Raw genomic sequence first — 26,364 nt, forward strand, 5'->3', positions numbered from 1 at the left:
AGTCATCAAACAAGAAGAAAAACACAAAGACAATAAAACTGGAAGTCAAGTGAGGGGAAATTTTCAGGAGAAAGCAGTCCCCCCACCATGTCTGTGAGGGCATCGGGTTCATGGAACCTTAAGCAAAGCAGGTGATTGTGCTGATCCTGAAGTCCAGGCACTTCCCTGTAATCAAAGAACGCCCACACCGTCCCTGTGAAGATCCTGAAGTCCTAATTCTACCTAATATTCCTCTTCATCAGCAAGGTACCAAGCAAAGGAATCATGTAGAACTACAAAATAATACTTACTACCATATTGGCCCTAAACTAGTTAACAGATAGCTTCACTCATTTAAAACAATTTGGTAGAGAGAAGCCTGAATCATGCAAGATTTAGAAACTCGGTTCTGGTAAATGGTGCAGTGACGAACATCGGTGGTTAATGAAGGATTGTGGAGTGAGACTGGGGAAAGCTGCTCTTGTGTATAAGAAAACAGGCAATCTCTTTGTTTCTGCAAACAGACACTTTTAAAGGATGTAAAGAATTGTTAGTGTAGGTTAACTAGCATCTCTGCAATCTTCTTTACAATATTTCTGTACTTCGGGAATCCTTTTCCAAGAATATTTCAAAGACTTTAGCCTCATTTGAAAAACTGTAAGTTTTCATTATTTAGCCCAACTTGATGAGATTTTATTAGTTGTGAGATCTTCTACCTCACTGTGTCGATGTGACTTTTTTCCTCCTCCTTCCCTTGTTTTCCCCTTTCAACTCCTCCCCAATTCCTTCCGGAGCCACCCTCTCGGATTTTGACAGACTGTCTCTTCAATTCTGATGGCAACATTTCCCATTAAATAACTACACACTCAAGGGTTGCCTCTCACATGTCGGGGTGATTGGCAGATACTTGTTTAGAGAATTGGAAACCGCTGAAAGTGACATTCAAGGATTCAGAAACAACTTGGTTGGGAAATAAATCTTTGGCCGGAGAAAAATGACTCTCTCTTTGCCAGGCAATAGCCTTATAATTCATCATTTGTTGGAAAAGAAGAATGCGTTTTGAGAACTGCATCGGACTAAAACTGATTACAGATATTAAGAAATGTCTCTATGAGCCATTACTCATCACGTATGTGCAAGCTGAGTGCCTCTGGAAGGCGAGTGCTGATGAGTCACTGAGCACGCTATATTGCATTGCCATTACTGTTAGGATAATAAACAATGGGATATGATGGGGTTAGAGCAGGTTAAAGAGAATGAAGTGTTTTGTGCAGTCTCCTCTAGAAAGAAGAAACAAGACATTATTTCACTGTGACGTTAACTATTGATTTGGGTTTTTTTGTTTGTTTATAGCTCCTAATGGTTATGATAATTCCAGAGAAGTATTCATGGCTTATTCATTTCAAAAGCTACCATAAGTGATAGCTTAAGCTGTTCCAACTTTGTGCTGTTGTTTCTGAAATAAAAAGGAGGCTTTTTTCCCCCTCAGTGTTAGAAAAAGAGGAGAGATTCAAGAGAGCTGAACCAAGTATTATGTTCCCAGGACCCCAAAGACTTTAGACACTGAATAAAAATTATAATAAGAACCAAAATGACAGAGGTACAGGGGGAAATCGGAGGGGGAGAGGAACCATGAGAGACGATGGACTCTGAAAAACAAACTGAGGGTTCTAGAGGGGAGGGGCGTGGGAGGATGGGTTAGCCCGGTGATGGGTATTAAAGAGGGCACGTTCTGCATGTAGCACTGGGTGTTATACACAAACAATGAATCATGGAACACTACATCAAAAACTAATGATGTAATGTATGGTGATTAACATAACAATAAAAATTTTTTAAAAAGAACCAAAATGACAGGGCAACTCTCAGCAGTGAATTTACAGAACACTTACACATATCCCCATTTGACATTTGTCACTTTTTATCTGTTATATTTATTTCAGATAATGTTTTAATTACTATACTGGACTTTAAATATCCCAAAACAGATTGGTTCTTACAAATTTTTGCTATCTCCTTAGAACCTAGCTCGGTAACTTGTTCTTTGCTGAATAAAAGCATTAATCCATAGGGCGCCTGGGTGGCTCAGTCGTTAAGCGTCTGCCTTCGGCTCAGGTCATGATCCCAGGGTCCTGGGGTCGAGCCCCACATCGGGCTCTCTGCTCTGCAGGAAACCTGCTTCTCCCTCTCCCACTCCCACTGCTTGTGTTCCCTCTGTTGCTGTCTCTCTCTCTGTCAAATAAATAAATAAAATCTTAAAAAAAAAAAAAGAATTAGGAAACACAAAGCCACCATTAAGAAGACCTTACCCCTAAAGTCTTTAAAAATCCTAGCTATTGTTCAGGTCCTTCTCAAAGCCACCTGCTTCATCCTGTTTTCTTTGATACTCTTCTACTAGCTGTGATCTTTTCCTCCTGTGAATACCCATAGCATTTTATGTCTGTTAAAGGAGCAACATTTTTACCTTCATGCTTATGTTATTATAAGCTTCTTGAGAGGATGGACTGGGTCTTATTCATCTAAGTAATTCTAGTAGTAGAAAACACACTCTCAACAGTTGATGGTGGTGGAAACTTCAAAAAATTCAATGGAATTGGATCACCAAAACTAAATAGCACTGGTTCTTTTAAAGGAATTCTGGGATCCTGAAAGTGACAAAATCTTAGAGCAGAAACTGTCCCTATAGCATACTTGATTCCATCAACCAAACAATGCAGGGAATCACGTCAACACTATTCCTGATGTCAGGTCGCTGTTTGGGCATTTCCAGTGATGGGTACATGCTACCTCATAGAGCCTATTTAAAGGTAGGTCAGTATATCCCATCTGTAGGATGTCCCTACTTATGTTGGGATATCATTATTTATACTTCAGTCATAATTCTGCTTTCTGAAACCATACTACCATGAACAATAAATCCAAAACTTTCAGCATAGTAGACTTCCAAATTCATTCACCTTGTAATTCAAGGAACATTTGTTGAATGGTTATTCTGTCCCAGGGACAGTGGTAGATGCCAGAAATACAAAGCTAATATCATAGGCCTGCAGGAGTATATTAGTCTAGTGGTATGACTAGGTGAGTAAATTACAATGTAACTACAATACAGTGTGGTAAGCAGTTAGAATTTGTTACAGAAGCACACAGCAGGATGTCCAAGTCAGGCTGGCCTGTGGGAGGTTTTCCAGAGGAAGTGACATCTGAGTCGAATTCTGAAGGGAAGGTAGCAGATAGACAAACAAAGAAGTTGGGGGGGGTAGTTTGAGGAGAGAGTGCAACACGCACTGAGGCCTTGGAGAGGTTTTTGGTTATTTTTTTTAAGTTTAATTTTTTTGTGTGAGAATTTATTTATTTTTTTGATGTAGTGTTTCATGATTCATTGTTTTCATATAACACCCAGTGCTCCATGCAGAACGTGCCCTCTTTAATACCCATCACCGGGCTGACCCATCCCCCCACCCGCCTCTCCCCTAGAACCCTCAGTTTGTTTTTTGGAGTCCACAGTGAGAGTTTACTTTTGAAGAAGCTGTCATGTTCTTCTCAGCATTCTGCTTACAATCTCTCAATATCCTGTTTTTTTTCAATGGCGTGTCTTAAAACAACAGAAATGCATTTTCTCACAGTTCTGGAGGCTAGACGTTTGAAACTGAGGTAGCAGCAGGGCCATGCTCTCCCCAGAGGCTCTAGAGGCGACTCCTTCCTTGCCTCTTCCAGCTTCCGAGGACTGTCAGCATTTCTGGCTTGTGGCTGCATCCGTCCAATGGCTGTCTCCATCTTCCCATGGCTTCTTCCTCTTCTCTGTGTCTCTCCTGTGTGTGCCTCTTACAAGGACACCTGTCATTGGGTTTAGAGCCCACATGGATAATCTGGGATGATCTGCTCATCTCTAGTCCTTAATTAAATCTGCAAACACTCTTTCCAAATAAGTTCACTTTTACAGGTTCAGGAGGTTAGAAGGTGGACACAGCTTTTTGAGGGGCCACCATTCAACACTTGGCAACTACAGGTCTGATTTCCAAGTAGCATTCATTGTCTACAACCCAACAGTGCAGAAGCACTCAATAATGCTGAACCTCTTTAATGATTTAATAATGCTCATGACTTAAACAGCATTTGTCCAACTTTCATCTTCCTAGTAGGAAAATAAATTTTTAAAGAACTTTTGGTTACAAATTTAACAATATAAGTTGCTTCTAAATTCCTGGGGAAAGTGATAATAAGGTTTTAGGGACATAGTTATATTTTAAAACAATTTCTTAGAGCTCTGGTATTCAATGTAATTACTTCTAATAGCAGTGACACGAGAGCCTACGTATCCATAGTGACGATTTCCTTTTGAAACTCAGTATATTGTGTTCTTTCAGAAATCACTCTACTTTGATGAAATAATACAATTCTGAAAGCTGTCAACAGGAATGAAGAATTTTCTCCATTTTTTTAAAATAAGGAAATGAGTGCCTCAGACATGATGTTTTAGTTCCCATGAGGGAACAATATCTCTTGTTAGGTAGAAATTTTTTTTTTTTTTCCAGCAAAACAACTACTACTACAAATTTTTAGAAACCAGGTCAGCATTTTGTTTCAACTTCAATGCTAAAGGCCTGTGTAGGAAAAAAATTTAAGTGTCATGGATAATCTATGGATCAATGAATATGACAGGTTGAGTGTGGATTCTATAAGATGTGACCTTTAGTTTTTAAGAGGATATATACATTTTCATTGTTTAGAAGCAAAAGATGAGGTTGGGGGAAATTTTTGAAATGATAAAAAGCTGCACAATTCAATATGCCATATAAGGTGAGATTTGTTTATACTGATTAATAAATGTCCCATAACATATATGTAGAGTTTTGGTCAGTCAATTTTCATTAATATATTCATTTTTATTGAAGCTGTCTGATAACCTCAGTATATGTGAATGTAGGTATAAATGAATGCTCAGAAGCATGTATCTGAAAAGAATTCATGCCTTGGCCTTAGTGGTGCATTTCCAAGAGTTATGGCCCTACTCTGTGGCTATAGAATGTCTTCTTAAAGGGATACTACCAATTGTTTGCAATCAGATTAATTGCTGGTTGAATCAAATACTTGAATACTGATTTTATCCTGCAGCACATGAGAAAAGTAATAAAAACTCTATTTGCCTTTTTTTCCCACTTCCTTTCTGCAGGGAGTCAATAGTCCTCAGGCTCTTTCTTCCTTCAGTGTCTAATTCATATTTAGGTGAAGAGTCAGATTCAGAAATATCAGGCCAAATTGGCTTGGCTTCCTCTCTGTCTTCTTCAAAATTTAAAGTCATAGATTTTGAGACTATGACTTTCTATAGCTGCAGATCTCCTGGCCTCTTCTGAGATGTCCATACACAGGACCCACTCCATCCTCTCTTTGGCAGGTTTCCTTTCATGTAGGTCATCATGTTTTTATTGTGTGTCCCTGTCACTCTGGCCACAGCAGACTGGACGAGAGATAGGTGCCTGCGATCTGTGAGCTGGCCAGGGCCTTCAGGGTGCCGAGCACAAGAGCTCTGCCCAATAAGGGCCCGCCATATGCACAAGGACTAGTGGCCCTGGGCAGGTTCTCTTTGAGGGATTTTGAAGGAAAGCTTTATAGCAAATAAAGTACAGAGTGATCCAGGCATGGAGAGCTAGAGCATGAAGGCAGTGAGCAGAAGTCATGAGCAAGCAGTGACCTGAGTACGTAGAGAGCATGCTAAGCAGAAAAAGGAGAGGGAAGAAGTTGATACCAAAGTAGCAAAAAGAAGCAACTGAAAGGGAAAGTAGATGCAGGAACAGAAACATAAACTTGGCCCAGAAATACAATTTCTGTTGTTTCCCTCAAGCCATTGTCAAATTATCAGAGCTGATGTCATATGCTACATGTAATAAATGGTGTCCCAATTCTCTGTGACCCTCAGTTGTATGTTTTTGAGACAGCATCCAGTTTTTTATCCTTCCCCATGCATCTCATTAACTAAGGTACCCTGAGCCTATTTCTGTTCTCTGCATCAGAAAGAGCCTAAACAAACAGGATATCCTCAAGATGAGGCAAAAAAAAATAGGCAAAACTAAAATTAAAATATGAATTAATAATTTTGGCATCAAAATGTAATCATTTAACAATCTTTTCATTTAAGTTCTATATGCCAGGCAATGTGTTTTGATGCTTCATATGTGGGCAAAGGACACACTCAGGAGAAGGCAGCTCTGAAAGCCAGAGAGCCTCTGTTGATTGTGGGTTTGAGACCCAAGTGACTACTCTTGAGGCTGGACTACCCAGAAGGTAATTAAGTAATTAGTTTGTCCAGGGACCTTCCAGGTAAACAGGATTTTACCTACAGAAGTAAAAGCAACAAGAAAGGGTTGCCCCAGCGACCTCACTCTATGTCTTGATGGAGATCTTTCCATCTTGTGTTGTAAAATTTCATCACTTTGCACGTGCTAAGTAGTCAAGAGCAATTTATACGTGATTGTCAGTCTGATGTCCTATGATCAGCGTTCCTTATTATCTCTCATGTGAAGGAGAAGGAAATAGTGGTGTTGGTTTCCCAATATGCTAAGCTTTCCTCTCTTCTGAATCTGATATATGATATTTCTATCACTGGAACAACGTAAACGCACATTTTGCATTCCACTTTGTAACTTTGTCATCTTTGAGTCAGGCTCATTTCTTCGCAGACAAAAAAACATGTCACTGTCCTTCCTTCTTAGATGAATTCCCCTTAGCAGTTGAAGGACATCTATTAACATTTATTAACTAAATTTGTAACAAAATTCTTTCTTCTGGGGCAATAAATAGCTTATCTATTCCTAGTAGGACAGAATGTCTTCTTCATTAGGAATGACTCCATTTTTTGCATGCCTCACTAAATTTTGGGGTACAACTATGCTGTGTTCAAAGATGAGTTTGGAGCTAGGAGGCTCAAGTTCTTTGTTCTTTGTATCAATAACCATGGAGGGGATGGAGTGGAGGGTGCAGACAAAATGGGAAGTGTTCAGAATAAAACATTCAAAATGCCCAAGAAACAAAATGACAGGTATTAGGTCCTTCAGAACTCTACCTTTACACAAATATTTCTCTTTATGAAATTTCTAAATTGAATTTGAAGGTGACAATGCAGCTTTGTTCATTCCATCCACATCTCAAAACTGTTGACAGAGATGCACTGAATTTAACAAAATGAAATAATAGCAATTTAGCCTAAGACTTGAAGACGAAGACGAGATGACAAATAAGATTCACTTTTTTCGTGTTTCCTTTCTGTTTCTTTCCTCTCATAATGTGAAAAATTCATATACTTCACATTTTGAAAGAATTACAGTAATCAGAATCTGACCTTTTATGAGCTATAAATTTTGAGAAGCCATTTATTCCTACTGGCATCAATGTAATTTTAACCAATAAGTATCTTTAATCTACCAATTAGATAGCATATATCTAATGACACAGATCAACACTATCCTCTGTTTGATCAATGTTAAATGTGCAGGTGTCTGATCATATAGACTCTACCCCTGGTCTGAATGAGCTATGCATAAAAAGCCCTAGGAAAAGATGAATTGTACAAGTATGTTCTTTGAAATTAAAAAAAAAAAAAGCAGACATACAAATGGGATGTTTCATTTTTTGGAGGGTACTTTGTTCTTCACAGTGTGGGGGAAGTTAGAGGCTCTGTTTAGGATACAGAAGAATATTAGATTGTCAACTTAGCAGAGATATTCCAAAGAGTGAGGACCCAGAGCGGGGAATGGGGTCTCCATCATCCTCTAGTTCTGTGAGTTTCAGAGGTTATCAACCCTTTGGTCAAAGAAGTAGGCTATTTCCCACCTATAAAGTTATTTTTCCATATCAGTTATTTGAAATAACATTTACTTTAAGTCCCATTTTAAACATCCTATCCTTCCATTTAAAAAAAATTGATGAGAACTGAGCAATGTATAGAATTGTTGAATTATATTGTACACCTGAAACTAATGTAACCCTGTATGTTAATTACATTTCAATTAAAAAATATAACAGCTAAAAAAATTTAGAACATGTATAAATGACTGAAAGCAGTATTAACACGGATATATGTTTTTTTCTACCCCTCTTCTTATGATTCCTGAATAAAAAAAGAAACCTCTCTGGGGTGGTTCAGGGTGTGAATGAGGGGGGAGAAAGGAGATTCTTTACACCAAATAAGAAAAGAGTTTCCTGAGGCACACTCAACAAAGCTTAAGCACCTGATCAAGGTGGTTTAAGATCTTCTTTCAACTGCTAAGAAGGCAGTCTCAGATTTACTTTCTGTAAAATGAACGTCTTAGGTGATCTCTAAAATCCCTTCTAGCTTTAAATTTCTGAAATTTTGGCCTTAGCTTTATTTAGCCTTTTTGTGTGGGTTTGAATGATCTACCTGATTTCTCTCCAGATACCTTTTCTCTCCCTCTGAAATAGCAGTATGACCAGGGGCACTTTAGTTGACTCTCAGAAAAAAAAAAAAAAAAGACCAAATTTTCAAATGGCCAAAGAGATAGCTGGACGTCCTTCACCCTGGGTGTGCTGGGCATTGTCTATCTGACCTCAGGGGGTTACTGGATTCTGTAGAAGTTCCACCTTTGGTTGGTTTCTACCGAGAATTTTGGAACTCTATAGGGGTAGAATGAAGTTGTAGAAAATTGAGAGTAATGTACGCGATTCTTATCCATAGCAATATAAATGTATTTTATCTGGTAAGTAGACAAAGGATTTCTGACCTATAGAAAAGGCTACCCCAAACACTACCTCCTTATAGGATATTAACCTGCTCTGCGTCTGTTAACAAATTCATGTTTACATTCTCATTGCCTAATCTTCAAATTCTCTAAAAACACCTTATTGATTCTCCTTTAAATAAAGAGATAAATAAAATCTTTAACTTCTCTTCGATTTCTGTAAGTTATGATTTTATCGTTTTGAAAATTATACTTGAACAGCAATTTAGCTCATGAAAAGGGTGTGTGTGTGTATTTGTGTGTGTGTATGAGAAAGAGAGGGGAAATTACTAAAAACTTCCTTGCTCATTTGTTAATATTTATAACCATAAGTAATCAGCTGCCCCCACTGGGTTTTAGCCGCATCCACATTAAATCAGGATATTGTATCTAATTTAGAAAGTTCATCATGGCCTAGATGAATTGCTTTGCAGTTTTACAAGGTTCAGGAGAGATCACATAAGCTGGCATTTAATGTAATTATAGAATAATGATTACAATTTGTAAAAGATTTCTGAGTATAAAGAAGCTAGAACAAAACCCGTCTTCAAACTAGCAGGAGGTTGTGAATTGGCTAATCAGTTCAACCGCCATTTCCTCCCACTCAAGGTGTTCAGTCCTTGACTCTTTTCCTTGTCTGGATGAGGAGTTGGTTTAGCTGGAGTGCTCTCTGTGGGGAAGAGTTGGTGAGAGATACTGATATGAAATAGTTTGTGTTATTTGAACTTGAGAAATCAAAAGGAATTTTCATCCCACGTGGAAATTTTGCTGCTCATGGGAAAGTGCTGTAGTAAACAATGTAATTCCAAATCAACACTAGTCTTTTCATGAACTGCAAAAGGCTTTAACTCTGTTTTCGCTGCAGGCTTTCAGATAAATGGGTATGAGATAATTACCACTTATATTTTGGAATCAAAGACTTTGTTGCTTCAGCTAATCTAATGGCAATCTGGTGAGAGGGTTTATACTCTATCCCAACTGGAGACAGGCCTAGCTGAATCTTTCTTAATTCAATCCAATCTACATTTCTCCTTAAAATGTATTAATTCTCTGTGTATTCTGTACCATCTTTATTCATATCTTCCTGAATTAACTGGGAATAGGCTTGAACTATATAAATTAACCTCCCAAACCACTACTCACTTTCTACTAATAGGTTTTTGATTCACATATTAGATGTGGAAAGGGTGATAAAGCAAGATAGTAGGTAAGAGAGTCTATTTTTCTTTGTTGTGATTACAACGGGATATGTATGTTGTATATTGCAAAATCCTAAGTAAATGGAATTTGTGGAATCAATTTTTTTTAAGTAGAGATATTTTTTCTTTTATATCTTGTTTTGAAATTTTAGAACATGATATTTATTGTATTTATCTTATTTTTTACCCAAATAAAGTAGAAAATAGATCTTACTCTTTTTTGATTATTGAGATCTTGCAGTGCTTCTCAGTTATTTATTATCCTGAACATCAGTGATCATTGAACAGTGATCACTGGGGAGGCAGAAGGATAGGAATCTGAGCCGAATCCAGGACCATCACAAACCAGCAGGTTGTCTAGAGTTGTACAGTGCATAACTTGTACAACTGTATCTTTCAGTCCTGGATACTGCTGAACCTAACAGTGAGGACTGCACTTCAAGTAGAATCAAAATGTGATCCTACTTGGGATGGTCAGATCTCAGAGACTCCTGGATTGACCACTTCAAGATAGACGGCCTCCCTCACCCAGCCCAGTGCAGGCCTATACTAGCTCCTAAATTGATGAGCAGGGGCTGTCAGTATCCCTAGGGCAAAATGAATACTCATTTGCTATTGATACTGTTGAATAACAATCTGCTCTGGACAGCATTGCCACTTTCCTCTCTCACAACTGTCAAGAAATGCCCCAGAGGCATAAAGACACCCCCCATCACACCCCTACCCTCCTAATCATCAGCCCCTTGAGGTGGGCTCAGTGGTTGTGTGGCCGGGCAGGGGAAGTGTGGGGGCTAGGGAAGCTGCATCTCCAACTGTGAGCTCATGGTGGGTCCCCTGCTCTGTGCAGCAGTCCTCCTGCAGCTAAATTCTCGTTTGTATCCGTTTAAGGAAAAGAATTTGTATGCTTTGCCTGTGTCTGTTGGCAACTTGCTGTCAGTCACTATCCCCCTGAGACAATCACCCACCAGCACATCTCTGGAATTCAAATCAACATCAACAAAATCATCTACATCCCTGATAGGAAGTTTGGTTGTCATTTGCTTCTTTGTTCTAAAAATAGAGAGTGGAAAATGAGGGAGGGGGCAGGGTGGAAAGAAGTCTTGTTATTTGACTGTTACAATTAGATTCCTGTTAATGGAGAATTTACATACGCCCTTTCCTTTTCCTTTCCTTTCCTTTCCTTCCCTTCCTTCCCTTTCCCTTTCCCTTTCCCTTTCCTTTCCTTTCCTTTCCTTCCCTTCCCTTCCCTTCCCTTCCCTTCCCTTCCCTTTCCCTTTCCTTTCCTTTCCTTTCCTTTCCTTTCCTTTCCTTTCCTTTCCTTTTTCCTTATCTCTGCAAAATTGACTTGAGCTGTTGTAGCCCTTAAGTATGGGCCTGTCCTCAGTGATATACTGATTTGCTTCTTCAAGTAGTAAATTATATGACAGGAATGATGTCTCATCGATTTCTTTTGTGCAACGTCCAGCACGTAGCTGGACATGTAAAAGAATGTTGGATATACGTTTTGATTATGAGATGATTTAGAACAAGTCATTTATTTTTTCAGTTTTGTAGTCTATGATAAACAAGCATAAATAATTGTAAAATATTTTAAGAACTTTACCCATGTCATAGGGTTATTGGTTGTATTAATGTATGCAGACTACTTACACACAGGGCCTTGGCAGATAGCAGGTGACCAATAAAGAGCAGTTATGGGTATTAGTATCATCACCAATGTGGATTGGTGCTAATGCAAAGATTAGCTTTAAGAGATTATAACCAGGTGTGATGTCTGCTACTGATCTGAGAATGAGGAGACCCGCAGAGTAGAGGGCTTGCTCACCTCTAGACCTGGACCTGCCCTGGAGAAGAAAAGAGCAGCTTACAGTTGGAATAATAATCAAAATTAATGGTTTTAACCTATCAAATACCTAATATGTGTTCTTTATCTTCAGTTCACTGAATCTTAATAATAATACTGCAAAGTAGTTATTTTCCCCATTTTTAAAAGACTTTTTGGAGCAGTTTTAGATTTACAACAAAATTGCAAGGGAGGGACATAGATTTCCCATATATGGCTGGACCGACACATGCACAGCCTCCCCTAGTTTTCCCCATATTTTAGTGGGCAAGCGAAAGTCCAGCAGCTTACCCACGTTCCATAGCTCATAGGTGACAGAGGTGGTCAGTGGGGATCTAGGCCTGTTTACTTGAGAGCCCTAGATTTTTCCTTTTCAACTCATTGCATGAAAATAGGCCCATCTAATACTTCTTAACTCAGAACCCCAAAATAGACTACAAAATGACCATAAGCCTTCCGTACTAATTTCTACACATTGGTACTCTCCAACTTTGACTCCCACTCTCCACTCTCAAACAATATTGTTTGAGCATACCAGTGGAAACCTGGAATGTCAGCCATGCCCAACCCAGAGGAGGAGAGACATCTTACCAAACAAAGAACAGAAAAGTTGCCATTGCAAGATGGTCCTCCAGGTAAGCCAATTCCCAGCCATCTGTCCTGAACCAGCTTTCCTCCAGGAACAGGATTTCTCCCATCACTCCCTTCTGTTCAATTCTACTGGACCAAAACCTCTTAAAACTGTATGGTCGTTGGTCAACTAATCTTCAAAAAGCAGGAAAGAATATCCAATGGAAAAAAGATGGTCTCTTCAACAAGTGATGTTGGGAAAACTGGACAGTGACATGCAGAAGAATGAAACTGGACCACTTTCTTTTTTTATTATTATTATTATTATGTTATGTTAATCACCATACATTACATCATTAGTTTTTGATGTAGTGTTCCATGATTCACTGTTTGCCCATAACACCCAGTGCTCCATGCAGAATATGCCCTCTTTAATACCCATCACCAGGCTAACCCAACCCCCCACCCCCTCCCCTTTAGAACCCTCAGTTTGTTTTTCAGAGTCCATAGTCTCTCATGGTTCGTCTCCCCCTCCGATTTCCCCCCCTTCATTCTTCCCCTCCTGCCATCATCATCTTCTTCTTCTTCTTCTTCTTCTTCTTCTTCTTCTTCTTCTTCTTCTTTTAACATATAATGTATTATTTGTTTCAGAGGTACAGGTCTGTGATTCAACAGTCTTACACAATTCACAGCGCTCACCATAGCACATACCCTCCCCAATGTCTATCACCCAGCCACCCCATCCCTCCCACCCCCACCTTTCTTACACCATACACAAAAACAAATTCAGAGTGGATGAAAGACCTAAACTTGAGACAGGAAAACATCAAAATCCTAGAGGAGAACACAGGCAGCATCCTTTTTGACCTCGGCTGTAGCAACCTCTTACCAGACATGTCTCTGGATGTAAGGGAAACAAGAGCAAAACTGAACTATTGGAACTTCATCAAGATAAAAATCTTCTGCACAGCAATGGAAACAATCAACAAAACTAAAAGGCAACCTTCAGAATGGGAAAAAATATTTGCTAATGACATACCTGATAAGGGGTTAGTATCCAAGATCTATAAAGAACTTATCAAACTCAACACCCAAAAAACAAATAATCCAGTTAAGAAATGGGCAAAAGACATGAATAGACATTTTTCCAAAGAAGACATCCAGATACCTAATGCACACATGAAAAGATGCTCAACATTACTCACCATCAGGGAATTATAAATCAAAACTACAATGAGATACCACCTCACACCTGTGAGAATGCTAAAAATTAACACAGGAAACAACAAATATTGGTGAAGATGCAGAGAAAGGGGAACCCTCTTGCACTGCTGGTGGGAATGCAAACTGGTGCAGCCACTCTGGAAAACAGTATGGGGTTTCCTCAATAAGTTAAAAACAGAACCACCCTACGACCCAGCAATTGCACTACTAGGTATTTACCCAAAGGATACAAAAATACTGATTTGAAGGGGCACATGCACCCTGATATGTATAGCAGCATCAACAATAGCCAAGTTATGGAAGCAGCCCAAGTGTCCGCTAATAGATGAATGGATAAAGAAGATATACACAACAGAATATTACTCAGCCATCAAAAAGAATGAAATCTTGCCATTTGCAATGACGGGGATGTAGCTAGAGTATATTATGCTAAGAGCACTAAGTCAGTCAGAGAAAGACAAATACCATATGATTTCACTCATATGTGGAATTTAAGAAACAAAACAGATGAACATTAATGAAGAAAAAAAAAGAGAGGGAAGCAAACCATAAGAGACTCTTTTTTTTTCTTTTTTTGAGACTCTTAATGATAGAGAACAAACTGATGGTTGATGGAGGGTAGGTGGGTGGGGGGATGGGCAAAATGGGTGATGGGTGTTAAGGAGGGAACTTGCGATGAGCACTGGGTGTTGTATGTAAGTGATGGTCAATAAATTACACTCCTAAAACCAATATTATGCTATATATTAACTAACTAGAATTAAATAAAAACTTGAAACATAAAATAAAAAAATAAAAACTGTGAAGCACCTGCCTGGCTCAGTTGGTAGAGTGTGTGACTCTTGATCTCAGAGTTGTGAGTTGAGCCCCATGTTGAGTGTAAATAGATTATAGGTTCATTAAGGGCAGGGATTATGTCTTACTCACCTTTCTAATTCATCTCCCTCCCCCCAAAACACACACACGCACACACACACACACACTCTCTAACAGTGCTCAGTACATGGTGAGTACTCAAAAGGTTCTACTAGGTAATTAGATCACTAGCATATTTTACCAGGAAAACTACCTATATAAGAAGAAGGATTTTTCTTTCTTTCTTTTCTTTTTTTTTTTTTTTTTTGGTCTCTAAATCTTCAAGCTGTTTTGTTAGCTTCCTCTAGGGAATATATATGTTTCACTCAGGACACATAGACAGCTAATGTGGAGTGTTTTACGGTCTCTCAAATGTCCTGTTATGTTTGTTCAACAGGCACCCTTGGAGTACTCTTATATCTCACTATTTATCTGTTGCTGAAATAACACTGTAGCTTTTCACTAATGACAGACTGGTAATATTTTATAACTTCAGCTTTGGCTTTTTAAAAAATTGATTTTGGGTATGTAATCCATGTATGTAAATCAAGATTTTAAATGAACAAAGAAGTAGACTGAAAAAAATCTCCCTTCCACCTTGTTCCCCAAATTTCCAGTTGCCTTCCTCAATTACAACCATTTTTACTTTCTCTATTACTCTAGAGGATGCATATATATGAACAGATACATAGTCTATCTCTATTTCCCCTGGCTCTCTACTCTCCAACACAGGTATTAGGAAACAGTAATTCATTGCTTCTTTCATTTTTTTTTTTTTAAGTAGTGTGGAACCCAGCATAGGGCTTGAACTCACAATCCTGAGATCAAGACCTGAGCAGAGATCAAGAGTTGGACACTTAACCGACTGAGCCACTCAGGCGCCCCCATCAGAACTTCTATTCTTCATTTCAGTGAGAGGTTTTTGGAGAGGTGGGGACCACATATGATTTAAGTTTATTTAGTTTTTTTTTAAGATTTTATTTATTTGACAGAGAGAGAGAGACAGCAAGAGAGGGAACACAAGCAGGGGGAGTGGGAGAGGGAGAAGCAGGCTTCCCGCGGAGCAGGGAGCCCGATGCGGGGCTCGACCCCAGGACTCCAGGATCAGGACCTGAGCTGAAGGCAGACGCTTAACTACTGAGCCACTCAGTCAACCCGAAAGTTTGGTATAATTCTTATCAAACTGTCCAAGCCGAGGGTTTTCCTTATAAAATATTGTTAACTGACTTAATTTTTTAATGGTTCTATGGCTATTCAAAATTCAATTTTTCATGAGCTAGCTTGAGTAAACCATATTTTTCTAGGAATTTTCTGTTTTATCTAAGTTTTCAAATGTTGGCATGTTTCTTCATAGTTTTTCTTAATATATTGATTTAATATATTTTATTCTTTGCTGCATTTTTAGCCATGTCCCCCTTTTCATTCTTAATATTTTTAATTATGTGCAGTCTTTTGATTCAATTTTCCAGAAATTTGTCAATTTTATTAATTGTTCCATAGGATCACTTTTTGGTTTTGTCTTCTCTATAGTTATTTTTCTATTTCATTATTTTTTCTTTTATTCTTATCATCCCATTCCTTCTGGGTTCTTTTTGTGTTTATTTTTCTTTTTTAAAAATAATAAGTTGGACACTTAGCTCACATTTCCAGCCATTTCTCTTTTCTAATATTAGCATTTAAGATTATAATTTTCCCTTAAAGTTTTGTTTCATTGTATTTCACAAGTTTTGAAGTGCAGTATTCATTAAATTCTCACTATTTTAACATTTCAATTATGACTTATTCTGTTATACCTGAGTTATATAGAAAATATATTTTAAAATTCAAAGTGTATTTTCATAATTGTTTACATTATCATAATTGATTTATTTTGTGATTGAGTTACAACTTAATTTTATAACTTTCTAAAAATTTTTTGAGACTTCCTTTATGGTCCAGTATGTGGTAAATTTTTTATTTTTTTATTTTTTATTATGTTCAGTTAGCCATTGTATAGTACATCATTAGTTTTTGATGTAGTGTTCAGTGATTCATTAGTTACATATAACACCCAGTGCTCATCACAACACGTGCCCTCCTTAATGCCCATCACTCTGTTAGCCCCTTCCCCCAACCACCTCCCTTCTGAAACCTTCAGTTTGTTTCCTGGGGTCCATAGTCTCTCATGGTTTGTCTCCCTCTCTGATTTCTCCCCCTTCAGATTTCCCTCCCTTCCCCTATGGTCCTCCATGCTATTCCTTATGTTCCACATATGAATGAAACCATATGATGATTGTCTTTCTCTGCTTGACTTACTTCACTTAGCATAATCCCCTCCAGTTCCATCCATGTCGATGCAAATGGTGGGCATTCATCCTTTCTGATGGCTGAGTAATATTCCATTGTATATATGGACAGTATGTGGTAAATTTTTGTAATTATTGCATATATGCCTGAAAGGAACCTGTGTTCTCTAATTTTGATATGTAGAATTCTAAACATATTTATGAAATTGAACTTGCTGGGTACCAAAGTTGCTGCTAACCTGGAATTAGTTTGATTTAATGCTCTTGACTTGTGCATTCCCTGATGGTACAGAAAATGTAAATTTGAACCTCAGTCCCACTTGAAGGTAAGGCTGTGGTGAAAAAAAGATGATGATGACGACCATGAGTTTTCTCCTTTCAACTTTCCACCTGGAGCCACATCAAGTGGCCAATCTTTTTCCTAAGCCACCCACTAAAGACACCTGTCTTATTAATTGACCTGTGCTTCACCTCTCCTCATCCTGTCTAGGCTCAAGGTCAAGCTAACTGTCTGTTCCAAGTAAACCCAGGCATTATTCTGCAAATTCTAGAGGAATTGTTTTTCTTTTCTAGATTTGCCAGTAGGTCAGTTGTGGTGTTAGTATCCTCCTGGCTTCTGAATATTTCTCTCATTTTTTGTGCAAGATTTGCAATGCTAAGCTATATCCAGCTCTGTTGCAGTGGGAGGGCCTTTCCTAATGCCTAGGCTGCATGGAAGTGTCTGGTACCACACGCCACCCCCATTACACCCGAGACTGCGCTTATTGGAATTTACCCCTGGCTCCCAAATTGCCAAATCTAATAGTCCCCTTTCTGCTCTTACTTCACATCACCTCTTTGCAACACTGAGTATGTTTTGAAGAGCATATGTTTTGAAGAGCAATATGTTTTGAAGAGCAATATGTTTTGAAGAACACCTTTGTCTTGAAGAGCTATCTTCTCTGGAGTTTTCACCTACCATTCTAGAGACTCATCACCAGATCCTTTGCTGGCTCTTTCCCCTTATTCAGCATCTCATTCTTGAAGTAGTCTAGGGTCTGGTCCCAAGCCACCTTTTCTCCATCTACATTCTCTCCCTAACTGATCTCATCCATTCCATGGATTTGAATAGCCCTTGAATACTCATGGCATCCAAATTCCTATTGTCATCCTTGACCTTTCCCCTGAGCCCCAGTCCTGTGCAGCCAGCTGCTTGCTTAACATACCATTTGCCTATCTTATAGCATCTCAAACTCAACATGTCTTAAACCATTGGGGATTTTGCCCCCCAAAATGCATTTATTGCCCAATCTTCCCTAGTCTCTCCCAAGACCCAGAAGTCAACTGAACTTTTCCTTCAACCCATGTTGACTTCACTTCTAAAATGTATCTCAAATCTGTCCACTTCTGTCTATTCCTACTGCTACTACCCTAGCCTACTATCTATCACCTCTTCCTTGGACTACTAGTCTCCTCATTTTCATGATTATAATACTAAAATCTATTTTCTATACACATTTGGCAGAGAGATCATATTAAAAGGCAAATCAGTTAATTTTACATAATTTTTTAAAAAACTTCTCAATAGCTTCTCATTGACTTAAAAAAAAAACCAGATTTCTTACCATGGGATACAAGGCCCCACTTGCTCTAGTTTACTGGCTAGACCCTTGCCCTCTCAGCTCCTAATGTTCGTTCTGGAGTTAAGCACTCTGCACTTGTTGCCTTTACCTCTGGAATGCTCTTTCTCTGGCTCTTCATGTGGCCACACCTCTCACCTTCAGATGTGAGTTCACCTGTCATCTTCTCAGAGAGACCCTCCTTGATTATCTTATATATATATATAATCTTATTTAAACTAGCACTTCCCCCATTTCCTCAAAACCCCAGTTATACTCATTTATGTGATGCTGATTGTTTTCTTCCTAGCACTTATCACACTGGAATAATCCATTTGCTTATTTATTTATTGTATGGCTTTCCTCACTAGATTATAGCTCCAGAGAGTAGGAATCTGCCTTAATCACTGCTGGTACACAGTACACACAAAATAAATCTCTGTTGAATGAGTTGTTATACTGAGTCCTTACTAAACATTGGTCTGTTTTAACCCTGAAAATAACCATGTGAGATATAGGACGCTTTCCCCTCTAAAGCCACTTCTTCTCCCAGATGGTGACATGTAGCTGTATCACAGAAGCCCAGAAGGCTTGGCCTATACAGCGCATTACAATGATTCTCTTTCCTGCCCTCAACTGTCCAGCAATCACTTGAAAACCCAATAAGAAAAGCTAAAACTGGCCTAAAAACCTGGTCTTCCCTTTTATTCAATGGACAATACATGTGATTATTTTCAACAGTCCGTCAGAGTCCAGAGACCTAAAGATGGAAATCAATAATCAAAACAGAACAATGTAATGTCAATATGCAACATGAAATATTTATACTTTATGCTTGTGAATTTTTCCTCTGTAGAAATGCACATGACTGACACTTACCCAGTGATTTACAAATAGAAGTATATTTTGAATACATAAATATATATGAATAATTTAAATCACATTTTAAATTTTTCAATAAATTATCTATAGCCCATCAACAGTCCTCTGTTTTAATGTGTTTCTCTGTAAACTTCAACCAGTTAGAGGCTGAGATAGAAAACACTACAGTAGATATCAACTCCATTAGGATTTAAGACCAAACTTCAGTTCACTGAAATTCACAAATATGACATGTTCATTAGAGAGGCAGGACCCCAAAACACAGAAGTCAGTTTCATCTGAAAGAACAAAGCAAGTTTCAACTCCAAGGTGAAAGGGGTGGCAAGGACTTTGTAGCTTAGTTCCAAGCATGGAGCAATCTGGTCAGCTCTTCCCTGTGTGTCTCATGGAGTAAAGACATAAGGGTGAACCAAAGAAACCATGGTGATTAAGGACTTTTTTTCCCAATGGTAGCCAGAAGGCTGATATATAAATGATATATAATCCAGTGTCACTGAATTTAACTTATATGGCACTAGAAGGAGATGTAAGGCAGCTATGCCTCATCTTAGTGTAATCAATTTGTGGATTCTGAAGAAACCAGAAAATGACTCATCGTTTGGTCAAGTAACACCCAAAGAAGAACCTGTGGAGGTGCAGACATTTCTGTCACCAGGAGCCTCTTGAATTGATTTTTCATTTATTGGTTCTCCTTCCTTCATTTTTCTTCAAACAGTGAAACAGTGAATACGTTTGAACCAATATACCCCAGATTCAACCTTTTCCTCACCATCTCCACTGATACACTTAGTACAAATCTAGGAGGAAGTTAGTTTGGGGAAGTGGGTATTGCATGGACTCAAAGCCCAGCTTTGCCACATATGCTCCACCTCTATGTGTTTGCATTTCTTCACCCTTAAGGTGGGGATTATCATAGTAAATTACTGATGGAACTTTGCTGGGGTTATATAATCTAATATAGGTGAAGCACTTAAAATAGTATTTAGTACTCTGTTATCATCATCATCATCACCATCATCATCGTCACATAGCCTAGTAATTATTATCTCTGTTTCTACTTAAGATTCCGTTACTACTTGTACTTCGTACATCAGTCAGAGGGATCTTTTGGAAGCATAATTATGCCATTCATAGTCCAAGCCCCCAGATGATTCCCAAGCACACTTAGAATGAAATCCAAAGCCTTTATTATGGCTTATCCAATTCTGTTTGAGCTAGCCCCTGCCTACCTCTCTGATATCATATTCTATTACTTTTCCCTTTGCTCATCATCCTTGCCTAGACCCCTTGTTTTCTTCAAATTTGGCAAGCACACTGCTACTTCAGAGTCTTAGCACTTATGTTTCTTCCACTTGTAATGACTTTACCCAGATATTTGTGTGGCTTTTTCCACCACTCCATCCAGGTCTGCTTTTAAATGCTACATCATCAGGGAAGACTTTGTTGATATTGTCCGTCCAAACAGGAGTTCTTACTAGAGCAGCCCAGAAATTTCTATCTTTCCCCTTTTCCTACTTTATTTTTCTTCATGGCACTCACCACTTCCTACATTATTATATATTCATGTTTCTATGTTTTAATTGCCTATCTTGCCCCCTAGAATGTAAATTCCTTGTAATCAGGACTCCATCTTGTTTATTATTGTACTTCCCATGCCTAGAAGAGTGCCTGGCACATAACAGGAATTCAATAAGAGTCTGCTGTATAAATGGATGAATCTTGGCTCTTACAATTCCTCAGTGTAAGACCTCTGCTCTAGGTGGATGGGTTACTTGTTGTCTCCTGTGTCCACCCTGTCCATGCTCCTGATCTACTAGTGCTGGAAAACCAACCACCCCTTCCAAATGGTACCTATCTTAAAAGGCCTAGTCAAGACATCTCTTTCGTGAAAATTTCCTCAATCCAAAATCAGAACAAAATCTGCACCCTCTGAACACCTGTTGTTTTCATCATACATGTCCTTTATGTATCTTTATATATTTCTTTTATTTTTGCATTCACTAGTTATACGTCTGCAGGATTAACCATTTCATGTATCTTTAACCTTAAATTCTTCCAGAGAGGGTTCTGTGTCCTTCCTCTGCCAAAAATTCCCCCAAATCCCATCTATATGTGTATGATACTTCTTATTTATTTTTTAAATTTTATTTTAATTCCAATATAGTTAACATACAGTGTTATATTAGTTTCAGGTATACTATATAGTGATTCAACAATTCCATATATTACCCAGTCAGTGATCACCATGACAAAAGCACTCCTTAATCCCCATCACCTATTTAACCCATTCTCCTACCCACCTCCCCTCTGGTAACCTTCAGTTTGTTCTCTATAGTTAAGAGTCTGTTTCTTGGTTTGTCTCTCTCTCTTTTTTTTTTCTTTGCTCATTTGTTTTGTTTCTTAAATTCCACATGTGAGTGAAACTGTATGGTATTTGTCTTTCTCTGACTGACTTATTTTGCTTAGCATTATACCCTCTACCTCCATCCATGTCATTGCAAATGGCAGGATTTTATTCATTTTGATGGCTGAATAATATTCCTGTGTGTGTGTCTGTGTGTGTGTATGTGGGTATACCACCTCTTCTTTATCCATTCATCTATTGATGGACATTTGGGCTGCTTCCATAATTTGGCTATTGTAAATAATGCTGCTATAAACATTATAAACATAGGGGTGCTTGTATCCCTTTGAATTAGTGTTTTTGTATCCTTTGGGTAAACACCTGGTAGTGCAATTGCGGGGTCCTAGGGTAGCTCTAATTTTAACTTTTTGAGGAATCTCCATACTGTTCTCCAGAGTGGCTGCACCAGTTTGCATTCCCACCAACAGTGCAAGAGCGTTCCATCCTTGCCAACAATACTTTTTAAATAAATGAATAAATAAATGAAATAAAGGTACGCTGATGATGTTAATAATGATGAACTTTCAACAAACTAGTTCCCAGTTTTAGATATACTGCAAACTTTAAGTAGAATATTACTAAAATTAAGATATCATCTCCACCTGACAATTTCTTTTAATTTTTCATGAGCCAACTTAATATTACATCCTCCACATCATTCATCCATCCTTCCATCCATTCATATAGTAATATTAGTTACCATTCATTTGAAAACTTCTGTACTCTCCTTACACTTCCATTTTATAGGTGAAGAAATTGGGCCTCAGAGGGGTTAAGCTCATATTCTAAAGGGGTAGTAGAAACACAAACAAACAATTACAAAACAATGCGTATACTGAATAGAGAAATTTATGGGCCACCCTAAGGACAGTGAGGATAACGCACCCAATTCTGCCTACCATTCAGAAAGGTAGGTGGTCAAAGAGGATTCACAGATAAAGGTGACCTCAACTGAACTTTGATGGATGAATGAAAATTATCTAGACAGGCAAAGAAGCTAAGGAAGTAACACATACAGAAGATTAGTGGCGTGGTATTAGAACAATTTCATTGTAGTGATGGGAGCTAAAGCCTCCTTACAGTTCCCATCACTCTTCGCAAATGCTTCTATCACAAACACCACACCATGTTGTAAATACGAGTTCAGGAGTCCGTCTCCATGACTAGCAACTGTTCTCTTCATTTACATAACTGCCTTTATGCTCAGCACTCTGCCTGACACGCAGTTCGCCTTCCCTAACTTTGGGCCACTTAGTGGCTACCAAGACTGCTGGCTGGCTAGATGACACATGCAGATGCCATTGCTGGCTTGGCCCTTTTTAGGACATATGCCTGTAAGTAAACATATCGGAGTAGCAGCCACAGGGGGATTTGGGCAGGAAGGAAGAAGTTATCAAACATGTGGAAGAACCAGGCAAGTTCTGAGCCCCTGCAAAAAAGCACAGCCTGTTCCCAGGTTGTGCAGGATGCCTCTGCCCTTGAAAAGCCTCATCGGTAACAGTTTCCTCATCCAAGCCTCTGTGCTGCAAAATAACAATAACACTCAGATTGAGAAATAACAAGATGTGTTTAGGAAATCACTTTGAAATACCTGAACTGGAAGATGCTATGTAAACTATGCTTATTCTATGAAAAGCAGGGAATCCAAAATGCCCTGCTTCACTAATGAAAGGATTTTTCTATTTCCTAATTCCTTCCCTTTCTAACTGCAGGGGTGACTGCTGGCAAAATCTGCCCTCCACCTCCAGCTTCTGAACAAAGTCAAGAAATCAACATTATAATCATGCATTGTTTCCATAGCAAAGGATCCCACGGCTCTGAGCAAAACAGCACTTTCTAGATGTTGCCAGAGTGTATGTGGCAAAGAAAGATTAATTAGCCTCTCACTAATTGACAGTATTTCCCTCTACATCTGCTTGGGCCTGATGTGAGTTTAAATGTCTCTATGTAAGTGCCTAAAGCTGATTGTACATGTATAAAATTTAAAATCCCTTTCTAAATCTCTGAGATGCCTGGGACCTGAGTTCCCTGTCTTTCAATAGTAGGGATGTTCGAGAAAGGCTTAGAGGGCCTGGTGAACCCTGGAGAGGCAACAGAGACTAGGGGGTAAGACTCTGGGAGAAGGAAGACCTGGAGCAGGAGATGTGAGGTAAGACTCTGGCTCTCTAATAAGCAGTCATGTGGCTGGCAAACCACACCACCTCTTTGGACTTCTCTTCTTGCTCAGGTGTTAGATTAGCAGTGGTTTTCTACCTGGGCTTCTCAGAGTCCTAGAAGTTCCAGAGTCCCCCTTAGAGATATCCTTGATTCTAGAGCATTGCTGTCCAATTGAACTTCTGTTCAATAGAACTTTCTGCTATGATGGAAATGTTCTACCCATGCTGTCTAATTGGTAGTCACTCACCCCAAATGGCTACTGAGTGCTTGATATATGGCTAGCGTGACTGAGAAACTGAATTTTCAATTTTATTTAATTAATTTTAATTTAAATAGCTCCATGTGGTGAGTGGCTGCCATATTGGGCCATGCAACTCTTAAAGCCTCTGAGTTGGGATCTAAATAGGCAGGGTCCAGGATTTACCCTACTCCTGCTTCAATCAGAACATGTCTGTCTTTCTCTGTTTTCAGGAATGTGCTTCCACAATGTTTCCCCAAACAAAGTGTTTCATAGCTAAAGAGCATTTGAAAACTACTAGACTAAATAATCTCCAAGGCTCTTAAATTTTGAAAGCTCTTAATCCGATGGTCTTAATTTGTACGTAGCAAGGACCAAACACTCTCCTGGGTATGGAGGAAAAATGAGACAGCCTACCCTACTGTCACACCTCATTTTGCCCAACATGGGGAAAGATGCTAATGCCGCTGATGTGGCCTCTAGACTGAAGAGGATCCCGGGTCCTTTGACAGGGCAAAGGCCTCCCACGATGGAGCTGCTCCATCCAACTTGCTACCCAGGGACTGCTCATGGCTCTTTGTGGCTTTTGCCGGTCCTACAGACTCAGACCATGGCAAGAAAAAGGATTCAGAGGACAGAAAAACTCTGCATGAAGTTAACTCTCTCAGCCTCTTAAGTTTCTATTTTCACACAGCTGGGAAGGAGGAGCTGAGGATTTCCCAAGTAGAAGATGCCAGAGCTCTGTCAAGCCACCCCAGGACACCCACTGCCATCAGCATGGGTTTGGGGGACTTTCACTCCTGGAGTCGGGGCTGGGCTGGTCATGGAGGGCTGTGTGTACCTGCACTTGGAGAAGGTGATCAAAGCAGAATCTGTGAGTACATGTAAATGGTGAGGTTTGGGGTGACTCTGTCAAGGTGTGAGCCCTGAGACAGGAGCTCAAAAAGGTCACCATCTATGAGTTAGAGGAGTCTCATCTGGATTTTTTAAGTATATTTGTGAGATGAGCAAAAAATGAGGTCCAGCTATGGACTCTGAGTACCAAACTGAGGGTTTTAGGGGGGGGGGGATGAATTAGCCTGGTGATGGGTATTTAAGGAGGGCACATATTGAATGGAGCACTGGGTGTTATATGCAAACAATGAATCATGGAACACTGCATCAAAAACTAATGATGTAATGCATGGTGACTAACATAACTTAATAAAATAAAATTAAAAAAAAAATGAGGTCCAGAACATTTCATATCCCAGAACATGCCTACAAAATAGCAAACCTCACAATATAGAGCTTGTCTCACAGAAGGTGCCAATATCTCTTCTCTATCTGTGACCAACTCCTAAAGGGAAGAGAGGGAAAGATTATATAGTTCCTAGAGCACTCATGTAGTGAGGGCTTGTAGGAAAGGAATATTGAACTCCCTTACAGAGCTCACGCAGCTCCTTCAATTACACTTCCCCAGACTCCCTTCAAAGCTTTCTCTCCGACAAAGGTAAGTCATTACCAGTAACCTTCCAAAAACCTTTTGTAAGAAGAGATGGCTGTAATTTTCCATCTTCCTCAACCACGTTAAAACAAACAGTGGCGCCTGTTGAAGCTTAATTTAATACCCTAACCAAAGACTATGATTGAGAGAATCATATCATTGTACATATCCTTCCAACCCCACATTCTCACTTAGAGCAGAAACTTTCGACAAAAGCCTTGTCTTTGGCTGTGTGTTTGGGTGAGGGCTTTATAAAAACACAGAATGTGGCATTTTGGGGAGGACTTGCCACAGGAGTGTCATTTGCTGCAATTTTCTTAGCTTTATCACGTTTCTGGTCATCTCTTCTTATAGATCTAACATGTCACATCATTTTCACCAAGAAAACTAATTAGTGAAATACTGATTTTAAGGTACTATGTTACAATCACAAACATCTACCCTTCGTTCTTTCCAAGCCTCGGGTTTCCATCATCCAACACGGCCGCCCCCACCTCCGTCACACACACATCAAATAGACACCCTTTTCGGGCCCCTTGTTTCATCAGTGTCAATGTCCTTTGCATCCGTTACACAGCGAGAGAAGCTCTGAGACTTGCGAGATACCCTGTTGTCTGGTTTGACAGAGCACCCATAGCCTTGCCAACTGGTTTTCTACTCCTTTTATCCACCCAACAGTCACAGAGGGCTGTGGTGAATTCCCTAAGGATTCCTGTGGAAATAAAAGTAGGTCGGATGACCCGCCCCACCCCACCCCCATTGATGCCAGGAACTATCCCTGCAGAGATTTCTATCAAGGCTCTTCCCCAAAAACAGCTACCCGCAATTGAGCATCCCCCCCCCAACTACTGGGGCAAGTTCTGGACATGACACTTGTTCGGGGCTTGTCACCACTGAACTTGAGTCCCCAAAGTA

The 26,364-nt window shown here is 39.2% G+C and overlaps 1 long non-coding RNA gene across 1 annotated transcript in view; it reads right to left on the bottom strand.

Moving 5' to 3' along the window:
• The window catches only part of LOC118009390, a 211,440-nt gene that overhangs the window by 95,975 nt on the left and 89,101 nt on the right, over nucleotides 1–26,364 (bottom strand). The gene's annotated exons all lie outside the window — the stretch shown is intronic.

Source organism: Mirounga leonina, unplaced genomic scaffold, assembly GCF_011800145.1.
Source record: "Mirounga leonina isolate KUSES-001 unplaced genomic scaffold, KU_Mleo_1.0 Mir_127, whole genome shotgun sequence".
NCBI lineage: Eukaryota > Metazoa > Chordata > Mammalia > Carnivora > Phocidae > Mirounga > Mirounga leonina.